At 43.5% G+C, this 27,367-nt stretch overlaps 1 pseudogene; it reads left to right on the forward strand.

Moving 5' to 3' along the window:
• The first annotated feature begins 354 nt into the window (after positions 1-354).
• LOC142159500 (centriolar satellite-associated tubulin polyglutamylase complex regulator 1-like) lies at positions 355-7,084 on the forward strand (annotated as a pseudogene).
• Positions 7,085-27,367: the final 20,283 nt, after the last annotated feature.

A 27,367-nucleotide genomic window follows, 5' to 3' on the forward strand; every position in this document is an offset into this window, starting at 1 on the left:
ACTACTGTGTGACCACATGGAACAATAGGAAGCTGCACGCTTTCTGCTATTGGTCCAAACAGTAATATGCTCCTGTTGTGTGGCCAATCAATGGGCTAATTAGTTAGACCTGTGTTCCCATGCCTATAATCTGGTCCTACACATCACTTAGGTGGAGGAGCAAAGCCACGGACCCCCAAGAACTCTGGCTGGCTGCTACATCCACCCACTATTATAACCCACCCTCTAATGCTACTGTGCTCAGATTGACCTCATCAATTTACAGTTAGTAATGTCATCTGATGTTAACATGCAATGTTATGTATGCCGGTATACGGCAGAAATATAGACAGATGCTATGTTCCCCTTTTTTGCATGTGCAATCTGATCTATAAAGGGCCGGAACCTGCACCTGCGATCAATAACATTAAATGTAAACCGTTCCTGAGCCCGGAGAGGCTGTTACAATCTGGCCAGGAGTACCTGGCTCAGAGACATGTCCTGACTTACATAGAAATGCTCTCACTCAACATCTAGAGCACAAAGTTGAAGTCATTCCTGGCAGCATTGACAAGTTTTTCTCTGAAAATTTCACAAGTGCCTCTCAGGGGACCCATGTCCTTTTTTGAGGGAGTTTGCCTGTATTCAGTGCACCACACAACCGGTGTTTCAGGACAATCGCAAAGACTGGAGATCTCTTGTTTTCTGCAGATGCATTTCCCAGATTTCCCCATGGACCTGACACAGAAAGCAGCAATAATTGTACTGATGGACTTTGCAATGGACTGTCATTCTCTGATTTCCCATATGCCTTCTGTCACGACTGAGTATAGCGTACCTGCTATCGTTGGCACTACTTGAAGGAAGGTGCGGAGTCAAACGTGCCCCAGGTGTTCACCAGGGACCCCCGCAAGGAGGTATGGACTCAGCTGCAGAGAACACGCAGGTTGCGGTCCTTCCACGAGTTAGATAGCGAAGCACGAGAGAAATGTCAGACAGGCCGGTTCGGCAATGGTGTGGGCAATGCAGGTACACGAGGAGAATCCAAAGGGGTGGTGAGTCAAGCCGGGTCGGTAGCATTACGGCAGCGTGGTACAGAAGGGAGATCCAAAAGGGTAGTCAAGGCAATCTGGGTCACAAGGGTCACAGGCAAACGGCAGATAATCAGAAGGTAGGCAAAGGTCAGGAGACAAGTTATCACAGGTACACTGGAAACGCTGGAGGACAGGTAGACCTGAAACTCTGGCACTGGAGGTGGACCCAAGAGAGGCTTAAATATATCCATTACCCAATGAGGCTCAGCGCTGCAGCGCTTATCATAATTTTAGCGCCATAGCGCTTCCGCTATCCAGCGCCCCGTTGCCTAGCAACAGGGACGCTACTGAATCTGTAGCCGGGCGGACAAGCGGGGCGGAAGTGACGCATCTGGTTGACTAGCAACCAGACGTGCCGAGCGGCACAGCGGGACATCCGTCCTGATCTCTACAGGCGGCGCCTGATAGTATGCCCTCCTGCTCCTCCTCCCCTTGATTGGAGAAATCTTTTGAGTAGCAGAGGAGCATGAAGGTCTGGTTTGTCCACCTAAGATCTCTCTTCGGAAACAAATGCCTTCCAGTGAACAAGGAACTGTTGGCGACCATAGCGGATACGGACATCCAGGATTCGGCTGATCTCAAACTCTGTTCCAGAGGAGGTTTGAACTGGAGGAGGTCGAGATGGAGGTACAAAGAACCTGTTAAGCACCAATGGTCGAAGTAGGGACACATGAAAGGTATTATGACATCGTAAGGAAGCAAGTAGCCTTAGCTTAACACACACAGGATTGATAACTTGTGAGATGGAGTAGGGACCAATAAAATGTGGAGCCATTTTTATAGATGGTACCTTCAGTTTTAAATCTTTAGTGGAAAGCCATACCTGATCCCCTACCTTCAATAGAGGAGTAGCTCTACGGTGATGGTCCGCAAAAGACTTGTGGTACTGTGTTGCCCTTTGCAGGGCCGCCTTAGTTCTGGCCCAGATGAGGAAAAATTCTCAATAAAGGGTGTCCACCGCTGGAACTGAGGAGGAAGAATTCGGAAAAGGATCTGGAATAATAGTATGCGCCCCGGACACAATAAAAAATGGAGAAAAGCTGGTGGATTCATGGACGTGATGATTGTGCGAGAACTCTGCCCAAGGAAGAAATTGTGACCATCTGCTTTGATTATCAGCAGTAAAGCAACGAAGAAAGGTCTCTAAGTCCTGGTTGATCCGCTCCACCTGGCCATTGGTCTGGGGTGGGACCCCGACAAGAATTTCAATTCTGTACCCAACTTCTTGCAGAAGGCCCTCCAGAAACGGGAGATGAATTGGACCCCTCTGTCAGAGATGATTTCTTTCGGACAACCATGTAGTCTGAAGATCTCTTTGATAAATGTGTCGGCTAAGTGACTGGCCGAAGGTAGACCAGAGAGAGGGATGAAGTGCACCATTTTGGAAAACTGATCAATGACGACCCAGATGGTATTAAATCCCGAACTGCAGGGAAGATCAGTGATAAAATCCATGGCTATACTTTCCCAAGGGGCATTAGGCATGGGCAAGGGACGAAGCAATCCAGCAGGAACCTTCCTTAAAGACTTGTATTGGGCGCAGATTGTGCAGGCTGCAATAAAATCCCGTATGTCAGTACGTATAGTGGGCCACCAGAAACGTCGACAGAGGAGGAAAGTGGTCTTCTTTATTCCAGCGTGACCCGCAATACGGGAGCAATGAGCCCATCGCAATACCTTGAGTCGAAACTGTTGTTCCACAAATGATCGCCCTGTAGGAGGGACAACTTTAACAGTATTGGTAACTGCCACAATGTTAGAAGGATCGATGATGCATTGAGGAATCAATGGATTCCATTCGGTCCGTATCATCAAAAGAGCGGGATAGAGCGTCTGCTCACCCATTTTTAGCCCCTGGACAGAAGGTAAGAGTCATATTGAATTGAGCAAAAAATGATGCCCAGCGGGCCTGCCAAGGATTCAAACAGCGAGCTTCACAAATGAATGTTAAATTTCGATGGTCTGTGAATATGGTAACAGGCTATAAAGTGCCTTCTAGTAGGTGTCGCCACTCCTCCAGAGCTGCTTTGATAGCGAGAAGCTCTTTATCTCCGATTCCATAGTTAATCTCATTAGGAAGGAATCGTCTAGAGAAGAACCCGCATGGAGAATGAGTACCCGAAGGTGTCTTTTGGAACAACACGGCTCCGATGCCAATAGAAGAGGCGTCTACTTCCACAAAGAAAGGTCGCTGTTGATCCGGCTGGGAGAGAACAGAGGCCAAGGAGAAGGCTTTCTTAAGAGTAGCAAAGGCAGAAATAGCTACAGGAGACCATATCTTGGGGTTGGCAGATCTCTTGGTTAACGCTGTGATTGGAGCGATAATGGAAGAAAAATCTTGGATGAACTGCCGATAATAGTTAGCGAACCCGATGAATCTTTGGATTGCTTTAAGGCCCTGAGGTTAAGGCTAGTCCAAGATGGCAGACACCTTGGTGGGATCCATCTGTAGTCCTGAGCCGGATACGATAAACCCAAGGAAGGACACTTGGAGAACTTCGAAAACACATTTTTCCAACTTGCAATAAAGATGGTATTTGCGCAGTCTTCTTAAGACCTCCCTCACTTGTTCTTGATGAGAACTCAGGTCTTTAGAGAACACTAGAATGTCATCTAGATAAACAACTACAGAGGTATACAACAAATCTTGAAAGATGTCATTAACGAAAGTCTGAAAGATGGCAGGGGCATTGCAAAGACCGAAGGGCATTATCAGGTATTCGAAATGACCATCCCTAGTATTGAAGGCGGTCTTCCACTCGTCGCCCTTCTTTATACGAATGAGGTTGTAGGCCCCTCGTAGGTCTAGTTTGGTAAATACTTGAGCCCCGCTGATCCTGTCAAATAGATCAGAGATAAGAGGTAACGGGTACCGATTTTTGATAGTAATACGATTCAGAGGTCTGTAGTCAATGCACGGGCGAAGGGACCCGTCTTTTTTCTTGACAAAGAAGAATACAGCGCCAGCAGGAGAGGTAGACTTGCGAATGAACCCACGTTTGAGATTCTCCGTCATATATTGAGACATTGCCAAGGTCTCTGGGCGAGAAAGAGGATAAGTTCGCCCCTTGGGTATAGGTTGATTGGGAAGCAAAGTAATGGAGCAGTCCCAGGGATGGTGGGGAGGTAACGACTCGCCCTCGGTCTTACTGAATACATCCTGAAACTCGGTGTATGCTGCTGGAAGGACTGATTCCGTAACAGTGGACTGAGCAATAACTTTAGAACCGGAAGGCAGAACACTAGACAGACATCTATGATGACATCCTGTACCCCAACGGGTAACCTGAGCACGATCCCAATCCATCTGCAGAGAATGTTTCCGTAGCCAAGGTAGCCCCAAGATAAGGGGGTTAATGGATTTTGGCAACACCAAAAACTGAATCATCTCGTTATGAAGGGCTCCTACCGTCAACCGAATGGGAGAGGTGATGGAGATGATGGAGCCGCTGATGACACGGTTCCCATCCACTGCCGTTAACGATCATGGTTGAGGCAAAGCGAGTGTTGGAATTTGAAGCCCAGCAACGAGAGTAGCAGAAATGAAGTTCCCGGAGGAGCCGGAATCCACAAAGGTCGTGGTGGAGAAGGGACCTCTAGGGGTGCTCAGGGTGACTGCCATAAGAAGCTCAGGAGTGTGTTTAGAGTAGGGAGAAACTGTGGATACTCCTAAACCGGCCTCCCTGCTACTGTTTAGGAGGACGGGTTTCCCGGTCTCTTAGGGCAGACCTTGAGAAGATGTCCGGAATCGCCACAGTAAAGGCAGAGGCGTTGCCTGAAGCGCCTCTCTCTTTCTTCTGGAGATAGGCGAGAGCGTCCTACTTGCATGGGTTCGTCCATAGGCAGCACCGGGTTTTGGAATTGTAGAGCCAGACGAGGAACAACCCGCTTGAAGACAGGATGTTCTTGGGTGCGTTCTTGATAATGTATATCTACTTTGATACATAGCGCAATCAGGGTATCAAGGTCAGAAAGAAGATCCCGAGAAACTAATTCGTCCTTAATACGGTCGATTAGACCTTGCCAGAATGTTGCGACTAGCGCCTCGTTGTTCCACTTCAGCTCTGACGCTAAGGTCCGGAACTGGATGGCATATTGCCCGACAGATAAGTTGCCTTGACGAAGACTCAGCAAACTGGTGGCAGCAGAGGCTACTCTCCCAGGGTCATTGAAGACTCTCCTGAAGGCTTCAATAAAGGAGGCGGTGTTATTAAGGAGAGGGTCTCCATTTTCCCATAAAGGCGAGGCCCAGGCTAGTGCTTGCTTGCTCAGGAGGGAGATCATGAATGCCACCTTCGTACGTTCTGAAGGAAATACTCCTGCATTAGACTCGAACTGAATTAGAGCACTGGTTTAAGAAACCCCTGCATTTCTTGGGATCTCCGTCGTATTTCTCGGGCGCGGGGATACGCATGCCTGAGGTTGCTGTAGATATGGTAACCACACTAGAGGACGCCACCGAAGAGGAGGTAATGGCTGGAGTGGCAGGCAGAGAGCCCTGTAAAGCATAGAAGCATGTAGCGATACCTTGGACACATTGTAGGAGATGCGCTTGGGCCGCTTCTTGCTGTTCTACATGCTGAGCCAAGTGAAGGAGGAGGTCCCGGGCTGAGGGTTCACCAGTTCCTTCGGGAGACATCGCCAGAGTTTACTGTCACAACTGAGTATAGCGTACCTGCTATCGTTGGCACTATTTGAAGGAAGGTGCAGAGTCTAACTTGCCCCTGGTGTTCACCAGGGACCCCCGCAAGGAGGTATGGACTCAGCTGCAGGGAACACGCAGGTCGCGGTCCTTCCACGAGTCAGATAGTGAAGCACGAGAGAAATGTCAGACAGGCCGGTTCGGCAATGGTGTGGGCAATGCAGGTACACAAGGAGAATCCAAAGGGGTGGTGAGTCAAGCCGGGTCAGTAGCATTCTGGCAGCATGGTACAGAAGGGAGATCCAAAAGGGTAGTCAAGGCAATCCGGGTCACAAGGGTCACAGGCAAACGGCAGATAATCAGGAGGTAGGCAAAGGTCAGGAGACAAGTTATCACAGGTACACTGGACCCAAGAGAGGCTTAAATATATCCATTAGCCAATGAGGCTCAGCGCCGCAGCGCTTGTCATAATTTTAGCGCCATATCGCTTCCGCAATCCAGCGCCCCGTTGCCTAGCAACGGGGACACCTTCCAGATCCAGTTTTATTACTCTGCGTTTCTGGACAGTGCTGCTGCTATTTTCAGTGTCTGGTCACTGGCAAAAGCTTAAACACCTTCATAGGGAAGCACGGTGGCTTAGTGGTTAGCACTTCTGCCTCACAGCAGTGGGGTCATTAGCTTCCCGACCATGGTCTTATCTGTGTGGAGTTTGTATGTTCTCCTCATGTTTGCGTGGGTTTCCTCCGAATGCTCTGGTTACCTCCCACACTCCAAAAACGTACTGGTAGGTTAATTGGCTGCTATTCAATTGCCTCTAATCTCAATCGGTCTGTGTGTCTGTATGTTAGGGGATTTAGATTGTAAGCTCCAACGGGGCAGGAACTAATGTGAATTAGTTCTTTGAACAGCACTTCAGAATTAGTGGCGCTATTTAAATAAATAGATAATGATAATGATGATGATAGTCCAACCTCCTGAAATGCAACATCCTGCCAGTGGCAGCCGTACAGTAAAGAAGCATCTGTTGATGAAGTGGAGGCTCAGCAGTTTTACCAATGCTTGGAAAACCTGTGTGAGTGAGATAGGCACAGTACCTGCCCTTAATCGGAAAGGTATTGAACAGTGCACCCAGCTTTACCTCCCTAGAGGTCATGTCTATATTAGGGAATTTAGACTGTAAGCTCCAATGGGGCAGGGACTGATGTGAATGAGTTCTCTGTACAGCACTGCGGAATCAGTGGCGCTATATAAATATATGATGATGATGATCATGAGCATGCCTTCCCCATGAAAGTCTTTCCCTACCAGCAGACGCCCAGGCCTGGAGAGTGATACTTCCACTGAAGAGACCGATGACTTTGAATACTAGAACTAGGAGTCTGTGGGATCCTGCACCTGTGACAGCTTAACCTGTCCTAATCCTACTAACCCTCATCCGTACCTTCTATTTCATGCTATTGCACATAATGGGCCTGATTCATTAAGGAAAGTAAGGCAAAAAAAAGGAGTATGTTTTCTCATGGACAAACCGTGTTACAAAGCAAAAGGTGCAAATTAGTTTATTATTTTGCACATAAATTAAATGCTGCCTGTTTTTTCATGTATGTCATGTGCAAGCTAATTTTTAGGTATAAATCTGCAAATAGGTGTTTGTGAATTATTCCTAGAAATAGTGTCACCTGGCTCTCAGAGAAGCTGTTAGATCAATGGGGATTGTGTATGTTAAACTACTCAGAGGGGGCTGGTAGATAAGGGTAGCACCTTGTACCATTTATGGCAGGACACAAATGTGAAAGCCTTTGAGGATATCTCTTCCAAGACAATGAAATCTAACACGTGTTTGGGAGGCCAAGATGTTACCCTGGTGCGTTCAGAGTTGGAGGGGTCATCGGATATAATTCAAGGGAAAACTATTGCTGTGCAAGGGGTGGGAGGAATACACCCTGCTGTGCCTATGGCCCGGGTCTATCTGGACTGGGGTGCTGGAAGAGGTCTAAGGGAAGTCGGGGTATCGGAAAATATTCCTACCAATGTTTTGCTTGGAACTGATTTAGGCAGGATGTTGGCTCGTTATGTTGCTAGTAGTGATGTTGTGGACTCTGAACTTAACCATGTTTTTCCCCAGGTATCAGGATGTGACAGGGAAAATGTTTGTGCAGTTGTATATGAAGTCTGTAAACTAGAATGTGAGAAGGAAAATGATTGCTCAATTGTACCTGACCTAGGTAAACTGTCTGTATCCAAGCAGGTAGGGGATGTAACTATTTCCTCAGTGTCAGTGGTCACACGCAGGCAAGCAGAACAGGATAGGTCCTCACAATTAACTCCTGAGGGAGAGGTAGAAAGTCACTCTGACCCAGAAACACCCCCTTTAACCCCCCTCCCTCCAGCACATGCAGTTACAGATGCCTTACCTTTATCACCAGACACTGAGCAGCGCTAAGAAGCACTGAGCACTGAGAAGTGATAAGCCAGGCTTTTCAACAAGCACAGCACACTGATCCTACACTGGAAACACTGAGATGCCTGGCAGGCAGGCCTCCCACTGAGTCTGATAAAGAAAGAGTGTTTTGGGAACAGGGAAGGTTGTATAAGGAAAGTGTAGCCAGGTTCAGTCATGGTAAATGTGTCACTTAATGTTGATTAATGTAATGCTGAATCTATAATGCAACATGGTTATGCCTTTGATCTACAATTCTCAATGACTGTGTAATACAATTATCAACAACATCTCCTTCAGGGATGCCTTATGCTGGTCTAATGATAACAACATTTCCCTAAATTCCTACTACAAGTTAGTTAAATTAAATCTATGATTCTCGATGATTGGGAACAAACCCTATTTGATCTTTATGAATAAGCTTCTACAAATGTACAATATGATGAGTGGTCAAGATCTTGGCCAAATGGTTAACATCACATATCAGACTCCACTCGCCATATGCCTGATAAATCGGAATGGGGCAAGCAAATGTAGGCTGAGTACTGTAAGGGCATGTTCACAGAATTGCTACATAATAAGACATGGACAAATCCCAACATATGACTTTTAGGAGACGTATCTCTTGCAGGTACTGAATGGCTGGTGCCATGATACACAATGATGACTATCAGCAGTACTATTTATCCCTTTCTGATTGGCTGATTGTATCTTGATTCCACCAGCTATATTATTTTAAATATTCTTATTAACGGTCAAGACAATATTTTCTTTTGTGTATATAATACTTTATTATATTAGTATATTGTGTACAAATAGGGTAATGAGATTTCAGCGTTTGCTACTAATACTGTCAAGCCACATGTATACACTAACGTGGTGTGTAAGTATACACAATTCTACATCTCATGTATGGCTACCACAAATGCTATTGGTTTAGAGCTTAATAAATCTTGAGATGTATCTGACTAAAAATCTACACTCGAGGACACTTTTGTTGTGCATTTTTTCCTAGTACATTCAGCGCACATATGCGTTCAACTCTAAGAGATTTGAATAATATAATACTACAGTATCTCAATGGCAATCATTCCCTTTGTAGGAGTAAGTAACAAGACATATCTGTGTCTGCAGAAATATATGCATCATTTACACAAGGCCATGGCTGTCAGTGAGTTTACAAGAGAATCCAGATTCCTCTATATTATTATTATTATTATTCTCTTTTATTTATAAAGTGCTGGCAAATTACACATTGAGGAGAATCATAGATTTAATTCAACTAACTTGTAGTAGGAATTTAGGGAAACGTTGTTATCATTAGACCAGCATAAGGCATCTTTTACAAATTGCCTGGCTACTTCTACATCCTATGTAGGTGGTTACTGTGGGACAATTTAATGAACAGGTTAACTACATTGTATGTCAAAAGGAGAGGTTAAATACTGTTACTTAACATCCTCTAGTTTGCAGTTAGGCAGGAGAACTAATCAGATCCAGTTATGACATTACAGGATAGAAGTGGAGGGTGTTCATAACACAATATTTGCTTATTCACAGATGGTATTTTGATGAGTTTATTAAAATCCTTTGCTTAATAGTGAATAATAATAAATTATAGGACTCAAAATTTCCATACCAGTCAAATGCCTACCCTACATAGTCACTCTTTTTAGAAAACTCAGCAATTCCCTAGAGATATGGAACAAGTATTGCACTTCATGGATTGCCAGTATACACTCCTACTACCTTAAAGCTTCACTACCATCTGCACTTTACATTTTACAAACCTCCTCCCTCTCCTGGTCAGAGACCCAAGGTTTGCTATATGCAGTTGTTTTTTCCAGGGCTTCATTGCTCAACTTAATGTCCTGGATGAAAACGAGTGCTGTGAGATGTGCAAAAGGGGGTATAAGCAGGAGACCAATCAGAAGCCAAAATAAAGATAATGTAGCTTCTGATTAGTCCTCCCACTTACATTCCCCTCCTCAGTCATGTTCTATTGGTGAATGGAAATTGAGAAGAACATAGAAAAATGGCTGCATGGTCTAGCATGGGATTAGGTTAGGGAAATGTAACATGTAGGTGATAGAATAGCTTTAACAAATAAGCTTTGCCTCTGGACCTAAACTGGGAAGATTAATAAGGTTAGAAACAAATTAAAGCACCTCCTGGAAGGAAATATGTGCAAGTAAAAATCTAATTGCATGTAGGATCCTGTCTCAGAACTTGTAGATGGTAATATCCGAAGGGACAGTTCCTGCAATAGAGATGCTGAATTCATAGCCGCATGACTAACAAGTTACTGAAATTGCTTTATTTTATTGATTAACTTTATTAGTAAATGTAACGTCTGTAACTATTATTACCAATAAGATTGTCTGATGCGGTCAATGTGGTTCCAACGCAAGAGATTTAATAGCAAAATATAACACGGTATAACCGATACATACGCGTGCGCACTGAATCCAGTAACAGCTCATCAATCCTGGAGTCTGTGTAGTCAAAGAGAAGGTTACTGTGCAAGTGGCCTGGTTTTATACAGTTAGGGTTGAAAGAAAACAGTGATGATGTCACAATGTGCACAAAGATAACACTAAGATCATTCTTCATTGGTTCAGGGTTTACGATAGTCCAGTACAATACAGGTCATAGGTCAGTTCAACACAACAGAAAACAGCGCTGATGACTGATACACACAATCAATATACAACCATCCGTGGGTGATAAATATATATAAACACTTTATTAAAAATGAACCATAAAATATGCAACACTGGCCAGTGGATAACAACTAGACATATAAAAAATCAGATCAACCGACTGTGTTGACCATCAATAAGGCTGATGAACCATCAAATCGATCACTTCTGAAGAGAACCAGCTAAATGTCCCACATCGTAAAGATACTAGTGTCCAATGACCCCGTACAAGGTCATGAAGTGGAGCTTCAAAATAAGTGTGGCCACACTGGTGGTGGAAAGTGTACGTCACCGCGATGATGGTGAACCCCACTTCAATGCTTCTTACACATGTAGTATGGAGGAGAATATGCCATAAATGCCACAATGAGAAAACCGCCACTCCTGAATGGAAATCAAAGTCGCTAAGCTGCTTAAGCAGTAAGCGCAATACAGACCTGGTCCGATACTCAGTCCCGTATTGTGGTCTGTATGCGCACGCACCTCATACCCAGACGAACTCCGGGACCTCCGTGGTAAATATGTAGGTGAAGACGGCAATCCGTGTAAATAGTGGAATAGCAGCTAACACAATCGTGGCACCAACTATATAGCGATAATATGGCTCAAAAAAGGCAACCTCCAAGAATCCACTAGGGATATGAGCTGGGTCATGGAATAGTGCTATCCAGCGGCTCAATGAACATCCAAATCACCTGACGCGTTTCATCACCTGCCTGGTGATTTCTTCACCAGGCAGAAGAAATCACCAGGCAGGTGATGAAACGCGTCAGGTGATTTGGATGTTCATTGAGCCGCTGGATAGCACTATTCCATGACCCAGCTCATATCCCTAGTGGATTCTTGGAGGTTGCCTTTTTTGAGCCATATTATCGCTATATAGTTGGTGCCACGATTGTGTTAGCTGCTATTCCACTATTTACACGGATTGCCGTCTTCACCTACATATTTACCACGGAGGTCCCGGAGTTCGTCTGGGTATGAGGTGCGTGCGCATACAGACCACAATACGGGACTGAGTATCGGACCAGGTCTGTATTGCGCTTACTGCTTAAGCAGCTTAGCGACTTTGATTTCCATTCAGGAGTGGCGGTTTTCTCATTGTGGCATTTATGGCATATTCTCCTCCATACTACATGTGTAAGAAGCATTGAAGTGGGGTTCACCATCATCGCGGTGACGTACACTTTCCACCACCAGTGTGGCCACACTTATTTTGAAGCTCCACTTCATGACCTTGTACGGGGTCATTGGACACTAGTATCTTTACGATGTGGGACATTTAGCTGGTTCTCTTCAGAAGTGATCGATTTGATGGTTCATCAGCCTTATTGATGGTCAACACAGTCGGTTGATCTGATTTTTTATATGTCTAGTTGTTATCCACTGGCCAGTGTTGCATATTTTATGGTTCATTTTTAATAAAGTGTTTATATATATTTATCACCCACGGATGGTTGTATATTGATTGTGTGTATCAGTCATCAGCGCTGTTTTCTGTTGTGTTGTATTTTTTATATTTGAGATCTCATTGATCTCTTCAGCTGCAGATACTGATTCACACTTGATCTCCATTTTTTGCATCATCTCTCCGTGCGCCAGGTTTTTCTTGTTGTTTTTTCATAGGTCAGTTCAAACGATGCTTCTCCAAAGGTGGGGGCAACTCACTCCAACAGCTGTGTATGTGTCTTACCTTAGGGAACCGCTGAAAATCTGGTTTAAACTAACCCATTAACATCAGCATTTTTGAGTATTAACCTTACACCAATCATAACTTGCTATCGCAATGTGTGATCGCTAAACTGAAAATACCGGATTCCTACTGGTAAACTGTGGGTTAATATAAGGTCAAACACAGTATATTTCTTATAACCTGAACCCGAAATATCTTTAATGTAGGTTTACCATCATGTAATAAATCTCTTAAGTTTTTTATATTAATAATAATAGAATGTGAGTTGGAAATTTTATTATAAGTGAACTATTTACAAATGTAGGTGTGAATGTAAATGTAATTACTTTGTTTTCCTATGCGATTGCGTAATTAGCCGCAGTGTACGAATCGCAATCGCACAGGAAAACATTACAATCGCTATTTATTCATTTAGAACTGCTTCATCCAATTATTTGACTTTGACATAAACAATGTGGTAAACTAATAAATAGTATATAAATGCAAAACTCTTAATCACTACATATTCACGCATATAGTACAAAAGTGGCAAGAAGACAGTTAAAGCATGAAACACAAATCAAGATCGTTGAAAGCACTGAAATTGCATTATAATCTTACCCTTTGTCAAACAAAATATATGACATATAACTTTCTTTCTATAAGAATTATATATGAGAATGTTTCATTAGCATATTTTACCCCTCAAAGAGTGACTTCTGCTCTATATTACACCTGTTGGCCAGTCCTCTCTGCTGTTTGGAGTCCTGGGGGTATATTTACTAAGCTGCAAGTTTGAAAAAGGGGAGATGTTCCCTATAGCAATAAATCAGATTCTAGCTGTCATTTTGTAGAATGCACATCTCAATTTTTTCAAACCCACGGTTTAGTAAATATACCCCTTGGTCTTCATGCTGTATATAGTTAATTTTTTTTCTAACCTGTATGGTAGGAAACTGGCATTGTTGAGAGAATTGAAATGAAGTTCTGCCATGTCCCTTAGCCCATGAGCTAGAATATAGGTAGCATATTGCACATCATTGTAATGTTAGGCCTGAGATTTCAAAGCGGTACTTGGAGTTAAGGTATTAGGTAAAATGTGTCCATCCACTAGCAACACCTCTATGAAGCTTTCAGTTGGGAAAAACATTACTGATCCGTGTGTCTTCCAGGGCTCTCATTGGAACTTATGAGTGTTTCTCAGTTGACTTTATTAATAAGATTGGCCCTGCTTTGGAGAATTGTATATTCTTTTCTATCTTTTATTCTTAATAATTATTTAGAATTAATTACTATTATTATCTAAAGCGACCTGTCTTTCCTGCGATAGTCCTTTTCTTAAGGAGTTGATCTTCACCCCCAGCCAAACCACCTTCCCACCTTTTCCAAATTAAAGTTATCTGTCTATTAGGAAGTTCTGCATTTGTCTCACTACAGATGAAGTGGGCATAGCAGGGAGAGAGACCTGGAAGGTGAGAATGGCATCAATGTGCTCCTACCGAAAGTGATGCACTGTTCTGCCCCTGTGTATATGTATATATTTTCTACCAGTTCATCCACACATGGCATAGGGTAGGCATAGAACTGGAATATGCTGTTTAGTTGCCTAAAGACATTGCAGAATCTAATACTTCCATTGGTTTGTGGGACAAGACCAATAGGGCTGTTCCACTCACTAGTGGATTCCTCAATCACGTTCAGCTGGACCATCTTCTCAATATCATTTCTCACATCAGCCTGTCTGACTTCAGGGATGCGATACATCTTCTTCCTTATGACAACTCCCAGCAGAGTGACAATGTAATGCTGAATTAAGAGAAGACATCCCTATTCCATTGTGTCTGTCACGGATCAATGCAGGAATACAGCTAAGGAGCCACGAATATGGTGAAAAAACACTAAATGTTTATTTGCTGAAGAGTATAAACAGTAGGTGTAATAATGAGATTTGCAGTAATTACCAGGTACAAGGCTGTTGCAGGTAAACAGCAGGTATGGAGAGATCCCAAACAGCAAGGGTAGGGAAATGCAGAGTTAAATACCAGGTTCACAGATGATACAGGTAAGCAGAATATATGGAGAGATCCCAAGCAGCAAGAACCCAGAAGCACAGCAGCAGGAAGTAACCACAATGAAACAACAGGATGTGACAACAATAACCAGCAATGTATGCTGGAGTGACAAGTATACATAGTGGGAAACCCAGGAATAATTCCACAAGGTTAACTTTTAAAGCACAAGAAACAGGCACAATAGCAGCACCTCTGGTGATCAGAGGTACTGCTGCTGACACATAAAATGAAACACAGATAAAGTCCAAAAGTCCAGGAGGCAGGTCGTTACTGTATCATTTCCTCAGTCTGCTGTTTTTGCCTAGCAGATAAAGCTGGCTCTATGGTAACATTAGACTGTTCAATGATAGCACTCACTACCCGAGGATAGGTGTCCTCATCATACCATAGTTCAAGGAGATTTAAATGGCATATTTGTTCTTCCCTCCTTCTCCCCAATTGATGGACCTTGTAATAGACAGTGCCAAAAGCCTCTATAATTTCATATGGTCCTTGCCAATGGGTGAAAAATTACATGGAACTTGGACTAGGACCTTGTCCCCAGGCTTGAAAGATCAAACTAAAGCAGTTTTACCATGGAGGGCTTATCTGGAACGTTGCCAGTGCTGTTTTCAACTGTCCATGGTTCCCCAAACAGTGACACTTTTGTGGAAATCCTCCAGTGAACCCCAGGATAGCATTTCGGGTTGACAGTTCCCAAAGATCAAGGTCCAGACACTGTGGTTTCTAAGGCAGATCCTTTAAGACCGGTCTTCCGACTGTTGAATCGGTTGCCGGCTTGTCTGGTCGGACTTGCTCCCAGAGGACCTCTTTATACAATGGGAAGTCTCTTCCCAGAATAAGCGCATATAGCAGCTTAGACGCTATGACAGCCATCACCATAAATGTTTGGTTTTTAACTGTGACTGGCAGAACTGTTCTCTCACATTCCTTAGTTGCCCCATGTATGCAAAGGACCTTTACCTTGGGCAACTGAGTAGTTATGGGCAGGGTAGAGCTGTAAACCAATATAAGCTCACTCCCAGAGTCAACCAAAACTATGACAAGATTTTGGTTCATAAGCATAGTTACTTGGAACCAACAAGGACTTCCTGAGGTGGGACTCATAGTACAATAGCTTGGATACGCAGATCCAACATGTGCAGAGTCCATGGGTTACGGTAGTTTAGGACACTTCACTTGGCCCGAAAGTGGACTGGTTCACTACATTCTAAGCACTTCAGATTAGACATTTGTAACCGACCCTGTGTCAATAGCGGTTTTACCATTAGGCCCTTTAGCAAGCTATGTCAAACCTGGCTTTTGACGTAGCATCAACTTTTTTAGAAATGCAGATGCATTTGTTGTAAAGCAGACACCTTTCTACCAATGTGGCAAACTCTCATAAGTCTTCAATAATCTAAGTAGACGAATTCTCCTCTGGCTGCAGCCACTTTTTAAAAAATTTCAAAGCTCAGACAGTTGTGCTCTGACCAGTTTTCCTTGGTTATAGCACCACTCATGGTAGCGATGGCCTCAGCCTGGCCCCAATACCCCAATGCACACCAATATCTCAGACTTGCATGTATAATCAGAGTCCTCATCCAAATCCATATAAGCTCGCTGAGCTTCGCCAGTTATATATGGCACCAGCCTCTCAGTCCAAACTTCAGGAGGCCATTTTAACTTTTTTGCAACTCTCTCTCTCAAAGGACACCAGATACGCTTCTATATCATCACTTGGTGACATTTTCTGCAGAGCCGGATCAGGTGGTACGTTTCTGTCATGCCACACCTGGACTAACTGTTCCCGTAAGAGCCTGGTGTTTTCCTCCTGTGCCTCTGCAACTCATAGCACCTGATCTTGTTTCTCTTGCTGTGGAGCGGCCACATTCATGAGGGCTCTCAAAACTTCCTCCATGTTAATGTCTACGGAGGTTTGGTAGTGGAAGCTTGCTTCCCTAAGCATCTGCACTTCTGACATCACAGGCACACTTCTGGTGATGCACACATGAGCAACTTCTTGCTTTTTCACTTTGCTTTATTGTTAGGAAGGCAAAGAAATTGACAACATAAGGTTGCACACACTTTCTTGGGACCCTAATGCTAAATTAACAGAGACCAGCTCTCTAGACACTTTCCGACTTATTCAGCATCAGTCACCATGAACAATAAAAACAGACAGGTTTTTATACTTGGCACTCCTCCCGCAGCCCATGCTTGATGGGCAGGTGACACGCCCACCTGCCTTTAAAAAGGAGTTCTCTGCAGTTGTTCTGTTTAATTACTCTTCACTGCAGACACACACTGTCAGCTTGCTGTAGCTGTGCAAAAAGACACTTTAAACCATTTCAAAACATGTAAGATAAATCAGACTCTATACTATTTTTTTGTCACACATATGTCTTCCGTCTGTTTATCTTTAAGCTAGGTGCACTGCTGTATAAGTGTGTGATGTCTGCAGCCTTGCTCTGAAGTCTGTCAGCGGAATATCTAATTCCTCTCTTTGCCTGTGCCAAATCACTCCCTTTGTCACAATAAATATATATTTACTTGCCCATGTTCCAATCTCTTCTTCTGGACAGCTGGTTCTCTGAGACTGAGTCTTCCGAATGGGGTTATGTTGATATCAAAATATATAAAATTATACTATAAAAAATTATGTCAAATACTAATAGATTAAATAAAACAATATGATATAACTTTCTAATTCTAGGCTCAGCTAGATCCAGATGTTGATCATTCAGAGATACATCTGTTTCCAGTGTGTGTACTATTGGAAATAGTAAGGATCGGGACAATTTCTAAAAAAAAACAAAAAACTTACCAATATGAGGCGCTGCATATTAAAAGAATTGCTAAAACAGTTTTGACAGAACACTTAGAAATTGAGCAACAATTATTACAGCATTTAATAGCCAATACAAGTATCTACTATAAGAAACAGTGGACAAAATGAAAACCTACATTTATTGGTATAAAAATGGCCATGAGTCTACAGCCAGAAGATATAACATCAGTGTGCAGTAAATATTATCCTCATGAAAATTAAATTTACTGCACATTGCTGCTATACCTTCTGATTGTTTGAAGAGTAGAGATAACTTGAATACACCCATCCCAGAAAACATTAATACACCACCCCAGATAACATTAATGCAACCTTCCTGATAACATTAGTACACCACCCCAGATAACATTAATGCAACTTCCCCAACAACATTAATACACCACCCCAGATACCATTAATGCAACCTTCCTGATACTATTAATACACCACCCCAGATAACATTAATGCAACCTCCCCGATAACATTAATACACCACCCCAGATAACATTAAGGCAACCTTCCTGATACTATTAATACACCACCCCAGATAACATTAATGCAACCTCCCCGATAACATTAATACACCACCCCAGATAACATTAATGCAACCTTCCTGATAACATTAATACATCCCCCAGATCACATGAATGCAACCCCCCAGATAACATTAATACACCCCTACCCCTCCCCACAGATACTTACCTATCCAAAATTAAGAGCTCTGGGGGTAAATGCATCAAGCTGAAAGTGTTCCAGCCGGCTTGAAAAGTGGAGATGTTGCCTATAGCAACCAATCAGATTCTAGCTATCATTTTGTAGAATGTACTAAATAATTGATAGCTAGAATTTGATTGGTTTTTCAAACCCGCCGGAAAACTCTCAGCTTGATACATTAACCCCCTGATCTCTACACCAGGCAGTGTACACAGCGGAGCAGAGGGATATAGATAATGAAGAGGAAAAGGAAGGGTGGAGAGTCGAGGAGAAGGAAGGGGCAGGGAGATGTGGAAGGAACGGATATCTAATTTGTGGAGCAGTGCATTGATGGCTGGTCCGGGGGGACGGACCAGCCACCAAGAAGCAGAGCACTATCTTTTTACCAAGTCATTGTACAACATGTTGTATCTTCTTATTATGTTTGCTTTTAAAAAAAGTGCTTATAAATTGCATAGGAATGTAAGTTTTTTAACGATTACACAAAGTGGTCATATTGTAGATCAAGTAATTTTTTTTATGTTTTTGCAGCGGGGAGCTTTGAGGCAAAGAAGAGGAAGCATATGAGCTGAAATATGTTTAACAGGTAAATGTCAAACCTGTTTTGAAATGAACTAACAGATGGCTAAAAGGAACATGTGCATGTGGCCTTTAAGGGGTAAAATTGCCTATAATTAGATGCAAAGCAATACTCCATGCACTTCAAAGGCTTCAAAGAAGTATTCAAAGTCTTCCCTCTTTTTTGATGTTCTTAAAAAAAACATTGCAGAAGCAGAACCATTTTGTGGCAACAGTTTATCATCTTACAACCAACATATAGTTCGTCAGTGCCCCTAACACTACATCTCCACTAGATGACCTTCAAAAGAACTGATAATCAAATTACTCCTCCATCTGGTTAGCAGAGGCAAGCTGGCACCTCAATCATGTACTTGACTTTCAATTCTGGGGTTTGAAGATGCAAACTAATCATAGTGATATTGAATCATTCTGTTAAATGTGTTCTATAATCATTGCAAGAATATTAGCAAAGAGAAAGTTAGAACATTTTGACCCAAGCATTCTGTAGAATTAATATGGCCATTGTGAGAATAAGCAGCACATACTGCAGATTTGTGCCAAGGTCCCATTCCCTACCCCTGCAGTGCACTGACTTATGCTCATTTAGACTTCACAAAAGTCAGCATAATTCTATTAATATTTTTAATATTCATGTTTAGTGGATTTTAAATCCCACAATATAAAGGATAAAAATGGATATTTAAAATATTCAGCAACTAAAGTATGTGAAGTTGCTGTGAGGAGCTTACCTGATCCACACTTCTGATCACAGCACTCACTTGTTTACTTCCTGCTTGGTGCTGCGATCATGTGACTTTCGGTGGGGAGTGTGAAACTCCCTGCACTATATAAGATCCACTCTGACACACTGTCTGTGTCAGACCAACCGGTTGCTAACCCCTGCTTCTGGCTCCCGCTGTGGTTTCTGGTTTTCGTCTTCTAGTGAATTTCTCCTGGTTTGTCTGACTACATTTCCTGGATTAACCCTTGTACTTTCTTCAGTGTGTATCTAACACGGCTTGTTTACTGACCTTGCTTTCTGGATTATCTTTGGCACTACATACTTAAGTTTGTATCCGACCCTTCTTGTTCACTGACCTCGCTTTCTGGATTGTCCTCAGTTCCGTATATCTCAGAGTGAATCCAACCCAGCTTGGTATATTTACTGCGACCTCTGTACCTGCCTGTGTTTATCCAGCGGCATCCCTTCCATCTACCTTCTTTCACATCAGGGGGCTACCCTGAGGGCCGCGACCTGCAAACTTACATCAGCAAAATCCATCCTGCCTTGCGGAAGTTCTTGGTGAAGACCAGGCATTCCGTTAGACTCTGCATCTTAAGAAGGCCTGTGCCAATCCTGATTAATAGCTGCCTTCAGTGACCATAACAGTCGCTCAAGGACACTATCTTGAGACTATCCAGGAACAGTTAATAGCTATTCTCTCCACAACATTACACACTAAACTAACATTCCCATTTTTTTTTCTCGTGGGACAATACTTGAGCCACCAGGACCTGGGCTTGCCATTTAGTAGATACAGATAGCAGAGCAGGCTTCAGAGGCATTTATCCACAGCTACAGTATATACAAATGTGTCAAAAATCTAGGAGCCAGCTACCAACGTTAGGAAACACTGTATGCTGAGCCATATCTCATGGCAGTTATAATATGCTTAGAAAAAGTAAACTGTCTGGTACCTAATTACGGCTTGATTCATTAACAAACGCAAATTCTGATGTGTCATATTATGCGCAAAAGAAACAAACCATATGAGAATGTCCATTTCACCTTGGAGAGCAATGAACACGTATTACAACCTATGATTTCAAGGGCGGAACAGGGAGGGGAATGGGCATATCCACGTCATCAATGTACAGTAAGGGCATACCAAGGCGACCACAAGCAGCAGCGTCCGATTCCAGCTTTGGGCATTACATAGTTAGTTTTTCTGTTGTATCACCTGCACCAGCTACAGGTCTGGGATAAGTGCTGATTACTAGTGATGACTGTCGCATATGCAAGCTAGATCATGGGGTAAATGTATCAAGCTGAGAGTTTTCCGGCGGGTTTGAAAAATCAATCGGATTCTAGCTATCATTTATTTAGTACATTCTACAAAATGACAGCTAGAATCTGATTGGTTGCTATAGGCAACATCTCCACTTTTCCAACCCGCTGGAAAACTCTCAGCTTGATACATTTACCCCCAGGACTATCTTTTGAAGAGTATGATATAACCAGGTCTGGCTCTACAACTAGACAAAATACCTGAAGTCACTCATTCAGTCTCTTATTTATACCTAGAAATCTATGACCCCAGTGTTGTGAAGCAGCAATGATAACAACTGTGCCACAGTGCTTAAAAATATGAGAGGAATTCTTTAAGAAGGGGACACACTTTGAAATCGGAGAGGAAGAACATTTTTAAATAAATGGTGTCTGAAATCTGGAGTAACTATAAAAATACATTTCATATATAGTAGACATTCATAAGATCCTAATAAATATATTTTATGGAGAGAAACAAAAAATGTAGAAAAAACATTTTATTTTTTAATGTTTATTACTATCAGGTGACTTTATATTCCACATACGTATTAAATGTATCCTGCAGTATTTTGTCTGTTAGAGCAGAGTGGACCTAGACTTGTAGTCATCAGACATATATTTACACCTGCTCTTTGAATACGGATGTGCGTATGCTCAATGGGTTTTCAAAAAACTCACAATACGTTCGTTTTGCGTTTGAAGAGGAATCAGGCCCAAAATGTGCATACCTGATGCTAAGTGCACAATGTTGAGCCACCTTGCCCTCTTAAGTTTATCTTCAATGCTGCTGTCCGCCTTATTTTTGTCTCTCGTCGCACTGTCCTGTCCCTCTCTGCCAGTCTCTACACTGGCTCCCCGTGGCCTGCAGATTTAAATTTAAACTCCTCACCCTCGTCTTCAAAGCTCTCAATCAATCCTCATCCCCCTATATTTTCAACCTCACTTCTACCTACACTCTTATAGCTCTAAGTCTTACAGTGTTTGTTCTATATGCAAATAACCAGGTTATCTGACCTCGTATGTGGGGGGGTTGTTGATACAAAATATTCACAAGATAGTGTGGAACAGAAATATTGCTCTATGGATGGGAACAAAATACATACAATGTATGCAACATCACTGTTAGTTATGCAATAAGAATGCTGAAATCCACTTCCATATCCACAGCCTTCTTGTGTATAGTACTTAATAAATGCTCAAATAATGTACACCGCTGTCTGTCATGTAAAGCTTATTATGCTGATACAACTCAATTGAAATAAAAACGGTTTCTCTGAGTTTTACACAGATCTCTAAATATTAGATCCTAGCAGAGTCACCCGGCGTTGTACGGGTCCGATTTGTAATGTGTAGCAGATTTTATATATTAGCAAAATTATTTGGTAAATAGACCAAAAATGCTATTTAGATAATAATATTTGTTGCTTTGTCGCGTTGTTGTTATGTCGTGTTGTGGTGGTTTCCTTCCAGCAGTCAAACAATTGTTTACAACCCAAAAAATTATGCTTTCAATATTTGTCGCTCTAACGCTTTGTCGCATTGTTGCTATGTGGCCTAACAGGTTACGTTTTTGATACTAAATAAGTATGTAAGATTCGCCAGCTTTACCTTGAGAGCTGTGAAAGAAATTCGCCAACAATCAAACTTCTGCTTTTATATATCTATATTAAGTTGTGACCTGTTTGATCCAATAGTGTAACGTAATAATTAGTCTTATTACCATGTGTGCACCCTGCTCTGCCCTGACTCCTCCCAGCTCTGTACTGACGCCCACAGCTGACAGCCGCCCAGAGCGCCCAAGTGAAGGCAAATGTGGAGGAAAAAGTGCAAATGAGCTGCTCTTTCATCCATATTTATAATATATTACACATAGACCCCTATGTGTCTTTAGACAGCTGCATATTTCTTATTCTCTATACTGGGTATAACTTTCAGTATTTTTCCTTTTCCTATATATTTGGATAACTTCACAGTACTACTTCTCTTACTCTGAAGGCTAGATGTCACTATCAGTAGGTTTTCTTTCATTGTATTTAAAGACAACATTACATTCCCGATATACTGGATGTAATTCTATTTTACTGTTTGTTCTACTCTGTATGTATTGCAAGCTGTGTTGTACCAATTCTGTCCTTCTCATTATCTGTTTTATTCTGTATGTATGAACAATTGCATAGAGCCTGTCACTCACCGTACTGTGAGTGCCTCTTCCCGGACATTTAGGAACCGTGGCCGTCCTCCATCCTGAGGGTCTGCGCATGCGCAGCCCTTTCCTATACTTCAGTGTATGTCCCTTTAACTCAATTGGCAGATCAGGCAACACTCCCTATATTAAGCACCTGTGGTCAATACCACGTGGCCTGATCTTGGAGTCTCATTCCCTATGAGTCTCTGAAGGTGTTCCTGTATTCCTCGTGTTTTCAGCGCTGCTGATTCCTGTGGTTTCCAAACCACTTCTACCTCTGTGGTTTCCAAACCACTTCTACTACTGTGGTTCCCATACCACTTCTACCATCAACTGTATCATCGTGACTGTTTGCTGATTCCTATCCGCTGCCTCCGTGCACTACAGTCTTCCAAACCACTTCAACGCTATTACATATCATTGTGACTGTTTGCTGATTCCTATCCGCTGCCTCCGTGCACTACAGTCCTCTAATCCACATCACGCTATTATATTTCACTGTGACTGTTTGCTGGTTCCTACCCGCTGCCTCCGTGCACTCCAACCTTTACTTTACATCCACTCACCTGTTCCTCATCAAGTCCGTGAGCTGATTCCTATCCGCTGCCTCCGTGCACTACAGCCTCCAGCCTACAACTCGCCTGTGTTCATCATCGTGACTGTTAGCTGATGTCTATCCGCTGCTTCCGTGCACTACAGCCTCCAGCCTACAACTCGCCTGTGTTCATCATCGTGACTGTTAGCTGATGTCTATCCGCTGCTTCCGTGCACTACAGCCTCCAGCCTACAACTCGCCTGTGTTCATCATCGTGACAAGTTAGCTGATTCCTATCCGCTGCCCCTGTGCACTGCAGTCTCTTCTCAGCTCTCCTGTGTTTCCTCGAGACTGCTGCTCTCATTGCCATTCGCTACTCTCCGTGATCAACAGCTCCTGGTCTACTCTGCTCTCCCGTGTTCCATCGCTACTGACACCTATTGGTTGCTATTGGTTACCTCCGTGTACCGCAGAGTCCTGCTGCTGCTGACCGCGCTATCACCCATCTACTGCTGACCCGCTCTCCACGCCTTCACGTGTCCCGCTGGTCTACCCTCCTGTCAGCATTGGATTTATATCTCATCAACTACTCCTCTGCTGGATCATCTTCACTCTCCTGGGTCCTCCTTGAGTCCAGTTCCACGTGTTACTGATTCCTGTGGATTCGTGTCCCTGTTGGTCTACTTATCTGTGCGCTGCACCTACTAGACCGCTGCCTCATCTATCCTGGGACTTCTCATCCAGCCGGCCTCCTGCCGCTCAGGTATCTGCACTCCTATCTGACTGCCTGCTTCTGAACCACGGTATGCATACTTCTCATTGACTGTGCTGGTGTATTGCATATCTTGCTGGACTGTGTTGGTTCTCCTCTGGAGTCTGCTATCCGCTGAGTCTATTGCCATCATTGACTGTGTTAACTTGTGCTGGACTACTTCAAGAGACTTTCTATATTTGCAGACCTGTTCAGTCATTTATATATATTGTGCATGTTACTGTGGATCGTGTATAAGGTGCCTGTGTATATCCTGTGTTGCAGTCTCTCCCCGTGCACCTCCTCACATATATATTCAGTGGTACAACTTGCTAGTAGCAGACCACTGATCCCTGTTTCCAGTATCACCTGTTCCAGTATCCTCTCCCATAGCAGTGGTACAACTTGCTATCGCAGACCACTGACTCCCCGGATACCTCCACTTGGATTCCATTCCTTCACTCAGACAGCGGTACCACTTGCTATCCGCAGACCGCTGACTCTCATCACCTCCTCGTTTCTGTTGGACATTCCTCCTCACTATAGCAGTGGTACAACTTGCTATCGCAGACCACTGACTACCTTCACATGTCCTTGTCCTACAGTTCCTCGTGTACTATTACCTCCATATTACCAGTGCTGCTAGTCATAGACTTTCCTGAGCATCTCATCATCTGCTGTTTCCTGTTCCGTGATCACCCAGCTACCAGAGTACCCTATTACCATCTACATTGCTCTGGTAAGCCTACCACCTGGTGATCCCTGGGTAAAGACTCCTAGTGCCCGTGACAGTAAGATCAGGCCATGACAGACCCAGATACGGAACCTACAGCCAAAGAGATGCTGCAGCATCTGGTCAGCCGTGTGGAGCAACAGGATGCCCCGCCAACAGCTGTTACTTCAGTGTTATCAATCGTTAACCTCCCAAGGAACATCTGGACAGACTGTGACAGCTACTACTGAGGCTCCTGTGCTTTCCTCCGTTTCCCCAGTGCCATCCCAGGTGTCTACAGCTTCTACGCTTCACCTGCCTACTCCGTCAAAGTACGATGGGGACCCCAAAACTTGTAGGGGTTTCCTTAACCAATGTTCAGTCCATTTTGAGCTCCAACCTCAAAATTTTTCTACCCATCGTTCCAGAGTGGCCTATCTTATCTCTTTGTTTTCTGGACAAGCCCTGGCTTGGGCCTCCCCTCTGTGGGAAAGAAACGACCCAATATTGCAAGATAGTGCCAAATTCATTTCTACATTCCGAAGTGTGTTCGATGAACCAGGTCGTGTGACCTCCGCTGCTTCCAGCATCCTCCGTCTGCGACAAGGATCTCATACAGTAGGACAGTACGTCATTCAATTTAGGATCTTAGCCTCTGAACTTCAGTGGAACACTGAAGCCCTAGTTGCCGCCTTCTGGCAGGGGCTCTCCGATAAAATTAAAGATGCACTGACTACCCAGGAGCTTCCTTCGTCACTTGAAGATCTGATCTCTCTTTGCCATCGTGTTGATATGAGATTTCGTGAAAGAGAGGCTGAGAAAACAACTTCTGCTAAAGCACCTCTTCGTTCTAACCCTCAATTTCGTCCAGTTTCACCCTCTGTGATTCCCATGGAGATAGGACGTTCCAAATTATCTTCAGAGGAGAGGAAACGAAGAGTAAAGAATAGACTCTGTATCTATTGTGCTGATTCCACTCATATGCTCAGCTCTTGCCCTAAGAGATCGGGAAATGCCAGGCCCTAACTAGTTCTGGAGAGGTGAAGTTAGGGTCCCTGGAGTCCTCTCCATCTTCCATGAAATCTAAAGTCTGCGCCTTTGATGTTACAATTTCCTGTGCTACCAAAACCTTTGAGTCACAGGCATTGATTGATTCCGGAGCAGCAGGAAATTTTATTTCCAAATCATTAGTAAATCAATGGTCCCTACCAGTGATTACCTTAAAAACACCCATTACTGTGACGGCTATAGATGGATCACGTCTCATCAACGGTCTCATCACCCAGAGTACGTCTCCAGTAACCCTTCTGATTGGTGCCCTGCATCATGAAGAAATATCGTTTTTAATCCTCCCTGTTACGACTAGTCCAATTGTCTTAGGCCTTCCATGGCTTCAGTGTCACTCTCCCCAGATTGACTGGCGCACCCCTCAAGTCACGTCTTGGGGGTCTGAATGTCACCATCGTTGCCTTTCCCAAGTCATTCCTCTCAAAGTACAGCAATCTTCCATCTCATCTACCTCACCGGGACTCCCTCCTCAATATGCTTCATTTACTGATGTTTTTGATAAAGCTCAGTCTGAACGTCTTCCTCCTCATCGTTCTTGGGATTGTCCGATCGATCTTCTACCTGGCAAGACTCCCCCCAGGGGCCGGGTCTATCCACTCTCGTTACCTGAAACTCAAGCTACATCTGAGTATATACAGGAGAACCTCCAGCGTGGGTTTATTCGACCTTCCACCTCTCCCGCTAGAGCTGGGTTCTTCTTCGTTAAAAAGAAGGATGGATCTTTACGCCCTTGCATAGATTTTCGTGGACTCAATGCCATTACTATCAAGAATCGGTATCCCATTCCGCTGATCACTGAGCTATTCGATCGCATCAAGGGAGCCCGTATCTTTACTAAGTTGGATCTTCGTGGTGCCTACAATTTAATCAGAATCCGTTCCGGTGACGAATGGAAGACAGCGTTTAACACCAGAGATGGGCATTACGAATATCTGGTAATGCCTTTCGGGCTGTGTAATGCCCCCGCTGTTTTTCAAGGTTTCATCAATGAGATCTTCCGGGACTTATTATATGTATGTGTCGTCGTCTACCTGGACGACATATTGATCTTTTCACAGGACCTGCCTTCTCACCACCAACATGTGGCAGAAGTCCTTTCCAGGCTACGGAAAAATTCATTGTTTTGTAAATTAGAAAAATGTTCATTCGAATTACCCCAGATTCCATTCTTGGGGTATATAGTTTCCGGAGTTGGCCTGAAGATGGATCCAGACAAGGTGAATGCTGTACTACATTGGCCCCAGCCAACTACTCTTTGTGCTATCCAGCGTTTTTTAGGTTTTGCCAATTACTATAGACGCTTCATTCAAGACTTTTCTTCCATTGCATCTCCTATTGTGGCCCTGACTAGGAAGGGGGCTAATCCTAAGCAATGGTCACC

Source organism: Mixophyes fleayi, chromosome 1, assembly GCF_038048845.1.
Source record: "Mixophyes fleayi isolate aMixFle1 chromosome 1, aMixFle1.hap1, whole genome shotgun sequence".
Lineage (NCBI taxonomy): Eukaryota > Metazoa > Chordata > Amphibia > Anura > Limnodynastidae > Mixophyes > Mixophyes fleayi.